Raw genomic sequence first — 9,750 nt, forward strand, 5'->3', positions numbered from 1 at the left:
TAACTTATTAATGAAGATTTATTTCCCAGACAACATGACTTATTAATGTTCAAGTATTCTTGAGTTGGGTTAGAGATAACTATATATATATGCTTAGAAGATTGCGCCATAACAAAACGTAAATCAATAACGTTGAACATTCGTTAAGTAACACGTATGTATTGTCATTGCAAGCAATGGAATGAGGTAGAGATTCTCTACATCATTGATTATGGAAAATCTCTATAACTCATCAATCAAATCTTTTCATTTAGTGGACCCCATAATCAATATAATATTACTTTTAATTTGTTGGGGATTTGAAACAATCAATCGAACCCTTACCCTTCCGGACCTTGTGTTGAAAGTAGGAAAGTAGGAATAATACCACAAATAAAGATCTAACATTGCAAAAATAGTAAAGGAGACGAACACACAGATTTAACGAGGTTCGGAAACGTGCCTACGTCCTCGGGAGCCACACCACACAATCTCTTTATTAATTGAAGAAGAATTATAAGCTCTCAAACTAGGGTTTAATCTCTCTGAGATTCTCTCTCTTTCTGCAGTAAAAAAACTCTCTTTTTTCGTGTTGTTTTAACCCTAAAAATATTTAAGGTATATATAGAGTCCTAGAGAAAACAGAATCTAAAACAGTTTAGAAAACTGTTTGACTGCATCGCGATCGACCGCGGCGGTCGACTGCGCAGGTCTCGCGGTCGACCGCGGCGGTCGATCATGCCAAACGACAGAAACTCCCAGATTTCCAGAGAGTTGAGCGCTCGACCGCGGCGGTCGACCGAACCAAAAATCCGAGACCAAAAATCCTACAGAGTTAGCACGGTCGACCGCCACGGTCGACCGCCTTCAGCTTCAGCTCCTCCCAACTCTTGTGCACATTCGCGGTCGACCATCGCGGTCGACCGTGGATCTGTCTGCTTGTTTTCTTATCATTTTGATTCCAGCTCTTGTCTCGACTTTGGATCCACACCTTAGACTAATAATTTCCCACTTGGAGACCAAAGTGCCTGTAGTGAGTTCAGGTTAACTCTCCCCTTCTTCGCATGTATCTTCTCCCCCCGAAAAAAATTCTTTCTTCAATCAACAATATCTCGGCAATCGTGTCGATCCTCGTAGTGTGGCTCCGCCTTCGTCTTCTACTCGTGAAGGCTAACTGAAGTTGCACACAACTCCAGTTTCTCAATGGCGACTGTCTTCGTCAACATGTCCGCCAGATTTTGACTCCCCAAAATCTTCAGTAAATGCAACTTTCCGTCTTCAACTAGCGAGCGTGTAAAATGGTATTTGATGTCGATGTGCTTCGTTCTGGCATGATATACTGGATTCTTGGCAAGATGTATAGCGCTCTGGCTATCACAATAAAGAACTCATCTCCCTTGTTTCAGATCCAACTCTTCCAAGCACCCGTTCAACCAGATTATCTCCTTGCTTGCGTCAGTCACCACGACATACTCAGCCTCGGTTGTAGACAAAGTCACAATCTTCTGCAGACGTGAGACCCAGCTCACTGCTGTCGACGCTAATGTATAAACATACCCCGTGGTGCTTCACCTCGTATCATGATCACCGGCGAAGTCCGCATCCACGTATCCCTGCAGTACCAACTCCTTCCTCCTGAAACATAATGGCTTATTCGTTGTCCCTCTCAAGTACCGTATTATCCACTTCACGTCCTCCCAATACTGCTTCCCTGGATTGCTTGCAAATCTGCTCACAACTCCCACTGCATGGGCGATGTCTGGCCTCTTGCAAACCATCGCGTACATGAGACTCCCAATGGCCGAAGAATATGGCACCCTGCTCATATGCTTTCTATCTGCATCTGTCTTAGGTGATTGTTCCTCGGATAGCTTGAACTGACTTTCAAGGGGTGTGCTAACAACTTTAGCATTTTGCATGTTGAACCTCTGAAGTACCTTCTCAATGTATTCAGCTTGGCTCAATCCCAATGTCCTTTCAGCTTTATCCCTACTGATTCACATCCCTAGAATCTGCTTCACTGCACCCAGATCCTTCATTGCAAATCCCTTTGCTAGCTGCTTCTTCAAACTGTTAATCTCCTCTAAACACGGTCCTGCTACCAACATGTCACCAACATACAATAACAAAATAATAAAGCTGGACTCGAACCTTTTGAAATAACAGCAATGATCCGAATTGCATCTTCCGTAGCCATTGTTCTGCATGAAGTTATCAAAATTATTATACCACTGTCTCGAAGCCTGTTTCAAACCATATAAGCTCTTCTTGAGCTTGCACACCATTTCTTCCTTTCCTTCTTCAATGAAACCAACAGGCTACTTCATGTAGATTTCTTCATCTAAGTCACCATGAAGAAAGGCAGTCTTCACACTAACTGCTCAAGAAAGAGGTCTTCTGCAACCACCAAACTCAACACCACTCTGATGGTTGTGAGTTTCACAATAGGGAAAAATATCTCCGTGTAGCCCACTCATTCCCGCTGTTGAAACCCCTTTACTACTAATCTGACCTTGAATCTCTTGCTTCCATCACTCTCTTGCTTGACCCGGTAGACCCATTTGTTATGTAAGGCCTTCTTCTGTGTAGGTACCTGGGCTAACTCCCAGGTCTCATTAGTGAGTAGATAATCCATCTCCTCTTGCATCGCATGCTCCCACTACTGAGATTCACTCACTTGTATTACCTCTTCATAGCTTTTCGGCTCACCACTATCTGTCAACAATAAATAGTCAAGAAATGAAAGATATTTGGGATTTGGTTTGGGTACCCTAGATGACCTCATAAGCTCCACGCCCTGGGTAGTTTCTTCTGCACCTGGAGCCTCCTCCGTTCTGTGATCAGAACAAACATTTATCTTCCCTGTGTGGAAGTTCCTCTATATCCATGTACTTAGATCCATCTGTATCTAAAATGATGCTCCCACTACTTTGGCTATCCTTGGCATCTTCCTTGTTCTTGTACATCACATACTCATTGAATATCACGTCTCTACTTCTGATGATCTTCCTGTTCTTCTCATCCCAAAGATGATACCCAAACTCATCAATGCCGTATCCAAAGAATGTGCACTTCTGTGACTTAGCTTCTAGCTTGTCCCTGACATGGTCATTGATATGAACATAAGCCACGCAACCAAATACCCGCAAGTGTGAGAGATTTATCTTCTTGCCACTCCAAACCTCCTCTGGAATTCCAAAATCTAATGGAACTGATGGCCCGTGATTAATAAGATAGGCTGCTGTATGCACTGCATCCGCCTAAAATGTCTTAAGCAGACCTGCATGTAACCGCATGCTCCTGGCACACTCTGTCAAGGTTCTGTTCATCCTCTCTGTAATGTCGTTCTGCTATGGCGTCCCTGGAGTAGTCCTCTCTAACCGAATGCCATTCGTAGTACAGAACCTCTTGAACTCCTCCAGCTCATATTCTACACCATTATCAGATCTCAGACACTTCACCTTCAGATCTATCTCATTCTCCACCATGGCCTTCCACTTCTTAAAGATTCCAAACACCTCTGACTTGTGCTTCATGAAGTAGATCCACACATTTCTTGAGTGATCGTCGATGAAGGTGACATAATATCTCGAACCGCCAAAAGAAAACACACTGGCTGGACCCCATACATCTGTATGAATCAACTCTAGCTTCTGAGCCTTAGGTGGCCTTCCACCCTTCTGAAAACTAACCCTCTTCTGCTTCCCAAAGATACAGTCTTCACAAACCCCGAATTCTACGGCGTCGATCCCGGTTAGCTTTCCTTGTGAATGCAAAATCTTCATCCCCTTTTTGCTCATGTGCCCTAGCCTATTGTGCTACAGATATGTACTCTCTTTGTCAGCTGCAATTGCGAGAGTGTCACTCGCATGTAAGGTGAGGTAGAGAGTTCCTAGTTTGTTGCATCGAACAACTATCATCGTACCGTTGGAGATCCTCCACGAATCTCCAGTGAATATCGAAACATAGCCTTCTGCTCCAAGCTGTCCCACCGAAATAAGATTCCTCTTCAGCTTCGGCATGTGTCTCACGTTCTTCAAAGTCCACTTAGAGCCATTCATCTGAATCTGCACTTCACCCTTTCCAACAATATTATAGGGCTCATTATTCCCTAGATATACTTTTCCAAAGTCCCCTGCTACATAATTCTGGAATAGCTTCCTGTTAGCAGTAGAGTGGAAAGAGGCTCCTGAATCGATGACCCAAGAATCTGAATCGCTATCTATTACAAGAATCAAGGTATCCTGCACGATATGAGCCTCCTGCTCACCCGCATTCTTCTTTAGACTTTTGCAGACTGAAGACATATGGCCCTCCTGGCCGCAGTTCCAACACTTTCCTTTGATAGGCCTAACCTTCGAGTTCGACCTCTTCTTTACTGATTTTGACCGATTCCTGTTCTGGTTTCCTTTCTTCTGCTTCTGCCTCTCTGCTCAAAACCTAGAGCTGAACCTGAACCTTCTGATTCGGACGATTTTCTTCTAACCTCCTCGGATAGAATCATGCTAACCACCTCACTCAGCTTTAACTTCTCCTTCCCCGCCGAATTGCTGATTGCCGTCACATAACCTGCCCAACTATCTGGCAACTGCAATAGTAACAATAGGGCCTGTACTTTATCATCAAACGTGATATCCACGGAGATAAGCTGATCAACAATCGTGTTGAACTCGCTGAGATGCATCGTGAATGACCGTCCTTCTGCCATCTTCAGGTTGAAAAGAGTTTTGACTAGATGTACCTTGTTTGCTACCGACGGTTGCTCGTACATCTTCGCAAGCGCTTTCATAAGCCCCACTGTCATCTTCTCCTTCAGAATATTGTGGGCTACTGATTTGGCGAGCGACAACCGGATTTGCCCTAGAGCCTTCCTATCCAGTATCTCCCAATCACCATCTAACTCCTCCTTCTTCTTTCCCTTTTCCTTGCCCATCAACGGGCGATACAAATCCTTCTGGTACAGATAGTCCTCCATCTGCGACTTTCAGTATGCGAAGTCTGAACCGTTAAACTTCTCGATCTTTGATTTGTTTTCCTCTGCCATGGCTTTCACACAAATTGCTGAACGAAGCTCTGATACTAGTTGTTGGGGATTCGAAACAATCAATCGAACCCTTACCCTTTCGAACCTTGTGTTGAAAGTAGGTAAGTAGGAATAATACCACAAATAAAGATCTAACCTTGCAAAAATAGTAAAGGAGACGAACACACAGATTTAACGAGGTTCGGCAACGTGCCTACGTTCTCGGGAGCCACACCACACAATCTCTTTATTAATTGAAGAAGAATTACAAGCTCTCAAACTAGGGTTTAATCTCTCTGATATTCTCTCTCTTTCTGTAGTCAAAAAGCTCTCTTTTTTCGTGTTGTTTTAACCCTAAAAACGTTTAAGGTATATATAGAGTCCTGGAGAAAACAGAATCCAAAACAGTTTAGGAAACTGTTTGACTGCATCGCGGCCGACCGCGGTGGTCGACTGCGCAGGTCTCGCTGTCGACCGCGACGGTCGACCGTGCCAAACGACAGAAACTCCCAGATTTCCAGAGAGTTAATCGGTCGACCGCAGTGGTCGACTGAACCAAAAACCCGAGACCAAAAATCCTACAGGGTTGGCGCGGTCGACCGCCTTCAGCTTCAGCTCCTCCCAACTCTTGTGCACGTTCGCGGTCGACCGTCGCGGTCGACCGTCGCGATCGACCGTGGATCTGTCTGCTTGTTTTCATGTCGTTTTGATTCCAGCTCATGTCTCAACTTTGGGTCTACACCTTAGACTAACATAATTATGGGATCCACTAAAATAAATCAATAATATTAGCTAACTAATTGTAGGAATCCTATGCCATCAAGAATCCTATGCCATCAAGATTGTAAAGAATCTGCACCCATAAGACACAGTGTGATACCTCTCCTCTCGAATTGTGATCCCCACGCAAAATTCTTCGATTTATCCTAATTAAGCTTTATTACCCATTCTCTGAAGTATAATTGATAGTGTTTGCATATGATATCTATCCTCTCAACTTATAGTATTTTCTTGTTTATTTGTAAAAAGCATGCTAAATACAATATGCATTCCCTCTGAAAATATAAAAGTTGATTTTATGTATCACCAATCTGTTTGAGGCATAGTTGATAGTTGAACTTATGTTAACTCCAACTGTTGTTTATCAAATATATGGTTGTGTAAGGGAACAGAATTATGATTTATGAGAAAATTAATGAAATAATAGAATATTGTAACTATCATGATCATATTAGGTTTAATTATTTTATCAAATTCTATACCCAAATTAATAATACAAGATTTAATGGTTGTCAAACATCTCCTTGGCCCTCTATTTTTTTTCAAGTACATAGTTAAATGCACAAAACAAACCAAGCACATAGTTCAAACTTCTCATTTCCTTAAAACATATAGTGGATAAATTCTGAGGGGTTGTTAGTACATAATTATATAGAGAGGCATGGACAAGTGCAACCACAATACCCCATGCAGGGAACAAAAGCTATTGATACGTTAAGCAAACTTTTCTCTCTTCCCAAAAATCCTAATGCTAGCTACTTCACTTCCTCAAATTCATAGAAAACATATATCAATTAATTATTCATCAAATGAAAAAAAACTATTTGAATGGCTCCTAAAATTCAGAGAATGGAGAGAAGGAATGAGGAATAAACTCTAATACAACTATTAAGATTAATAATCCCAAGACTCCAACTCCTTTACTTAGGGAACACACCCTCGAAATACCACATTTTTAATCCTTTTCTTCCGTGATTAGTAAGGAAACTTCTTCAGTTAGTAAGATTACCCTCTAGTCAAGAAAAATTCAAATCAATTTCAGATTTGGTGGAAGCATAGAAACTTATCTTACGCAGGCATATTACAGATCATCGAAAGTGTCATACTTGGTGTTCAAATCTTTTGGACATCCTGTTATATATATATCTTTCCTACAAAAGTCCTACGGAAAATTGATGATCCATGCAGGGATTTCCTTTGGGTAAATCTGACCATAGCTTCAAGACACCACTTGTGTCCTGGGAAAAAGTATGCACGGGGAAGAAATATGGAGTTTTGGGAATTTTTTTAGCTACAACTTGGAACATGGCCACTGCATTGAGAACTATATGGTATGTTCATTCTGACAAAGAGCTTTTAGGGATTAAATGGGTTCATAGCACCTATTTAAATAACACAAACATTTGGCAAGTTAATGCAAAATCTGGTGATTCTTGGTTATGGAAACAATTGTTAAAGCAAGGGACAAGGCTGTGAATCTTTTTGGAGGAGCTGACAATTTAAAACAGCAAATCAGTTCATGTTGTAAGAACTCCAAAATTCACCTCTCGGATCTATATTCAATCCTATCTCCAGTTACTAACAGAGTATCATGGTTCGATACTGTCTGGGAGAAATCAAATCTTCCTAAGCACTTCTTTATTTTGTGGTTGGCTATTCAAAATAGGCTACTTACAAAGGATAGACTGCTCAGGAGAATGGTAATTCAATCTGACCTCTGCTCTTTATGCGATGGTGGAACGAAAAGCCGTAACCATCTGTTTTTCGAGTGCAGCTTCTCTAAAGATGTTTGGAATGGTGTTATGGACTGGCTCCAATATAAATGGAGGACTTGTGATTGGAACTTGCTACTTGATTGTACTACAACAGGTTAAAGGTGAAAGGTTTCAAACTGAAAGTGAAAAGAATGGCACACTTTCAGCTGTGGTTTATAACATATGGAAAGAGCGCAACGCAAGGATATTCAAATCGAAAATCAGAAGCTCAAGCCAAATAATCAGGGACATCAAGATTGATATGTTTATTGCTATCCTCAACAAGTCTCCACTATCGAATGAAGACATGGACTGGTTTCTTTCCCTGTAAACAAGAATGACGGTTTTTTTTCCTATTAGTCGCATTTATTTAGCTCTCAGGTTTTACTATTTCTGAGTATCTTGATGTACTTAACTTCACAATTTTGGTTTATGAATAAAATTTTTCATTGACAAAAAAAAAAAAAAGATTACCCTCTAGTTTACACCACTCAACAATCGTTGAGAATTTCTTTGCTAATTGTTTATAACTGATTAGAGGGAGAGTCAGCAATAAGATTTTTAAATAATTTTGCGTGTTACATAAAGAAGGTTCAAATTTGTTGACTACATTTTGGTGGCACGATCATCGAGCTAGATGGTATGGATATTAATATCTGTGTTTTGACCAAGGATACTTGAAGAATAATCTAGGGTACATGTAAACTAAGGATTCATATATGCTAATGATTTCATCTTTAAAAAATAACTAGTCGCCGTGCAAGGCACATATGCAATTTTTCATTACATTGGACCTTTGTTTTGATACAAACGTTTGGTAAGTTAAATACATAACCACATCAAGAAATGTGGAAGCATATACTAGATTGTGCATGTTTGTCACTGACTGTACTCAGCAATAAAAAAATCTTCCTTTTATAACTTATTTTGTTGATAACCAGTCTTCTTATTACAATGTGTATGAATTTTTTTTAAAGGCCGTTAAGGGCCTGCATTTGTATATAGTGGAGATGTATTTTATATTGTAAACCATGCATACAAAACAACTCTTAGTTTAGAGATTACCTTTTTCGGATCGTTTAGAAGGATTATCACACATCTAGTCTTGATCTTCAGACAATAGCCAGAGGGTGACAACACCAATATGGTGAGAAGTCTCCTCATATCAATTGACGACTAATGCACATATTATAAATTGATGAAGATGAAGGAGATGATATTAGTATATTTTTCTATCTTTATTTAATCTCTCCAAGTGTGTATATATAGAGTAAATGACAAAACTCTCACCCTTAAGATTAGGTACTAGTTCATTAAATGACTGGTTTGAGCCCACTTAGGATCCATTCATTCACTTGGGCAGACCTACCGATTATTAACATAATCCCACTCACACAAATGAGCAAGCGTCATCTATCACTCCCTGATTCCCCAAGTTAAAATCATCATGAGATTCTCCATCCTTATCAAAATTATGTGTAGGCACTACAAAAATGCCAAGAAAAAATAAGCGTCGAAGCCCACGACAGACATGACGAGGGTCATCACAATGACGAACCTCGTCTCAGGCAACAAAGTTTGTCATTCGAGGTGAAATCCGAAGCTCGTTAGTGAAGATGAAGCTCAAGATCGTTAGTGAAGACAAAACTCAAGCTCGTCAGTGAAGACGAACCTCAAACTCATCAATGAAGATGAAATTTTCTCAAAAGACGAAGCTCACCATATAGCGAAGCTCGCTTTGTTGGACAAACGTCACTGCATACCGAGATTTTTCTCGTCACACAACCTCGCCACGCAGCAAGGCTCGCCATACCAAGCGAGGCTCGTCATACCAAGTGAGGCTCGATGCCAGGCGGTTAGTGGCCTTAAAGACCCAGTCAGCTCACGTGGGCTAAATTTGAGGAGTCGGTTACGCCCCTCAACCCCACATTCAGCGTGTCAGTTACGCGTTAGAGGCATATAAATAGCCACAAGCAGCTATGAAGAAGGGATTTGGTAACTTGGACATTCGCACAAGGAGCACTCCTGACAAAGCCTTTGCATTCAAGTTTGAGACCCGAACCTCAGTTCTCGCGATCTAAGCCATCAACAGATGCTTATTCTCTTCTCGAGTTAAAGCAACCTTGTTCTGATCATTAACGGAAAGCAAAGCCGACTCAAGCATCGAGTGAGGCATCCTTCCACCACACAGAACCCACGTTAAACAAAGGAGAA

This window comes from Asparagus officinalis, chromosome 2, assembly GCF_001876935.1.
Source record: "Asparagus officinalis chromosome 2, Aspof.V1, whole genome shotgun sequence".
NCBI lineage: Eukaryota > Viridiplantae > Streptophyta > Magnoliopsida > Asparagales > Asparagaceae > Asparagus > Asparagus officinalis.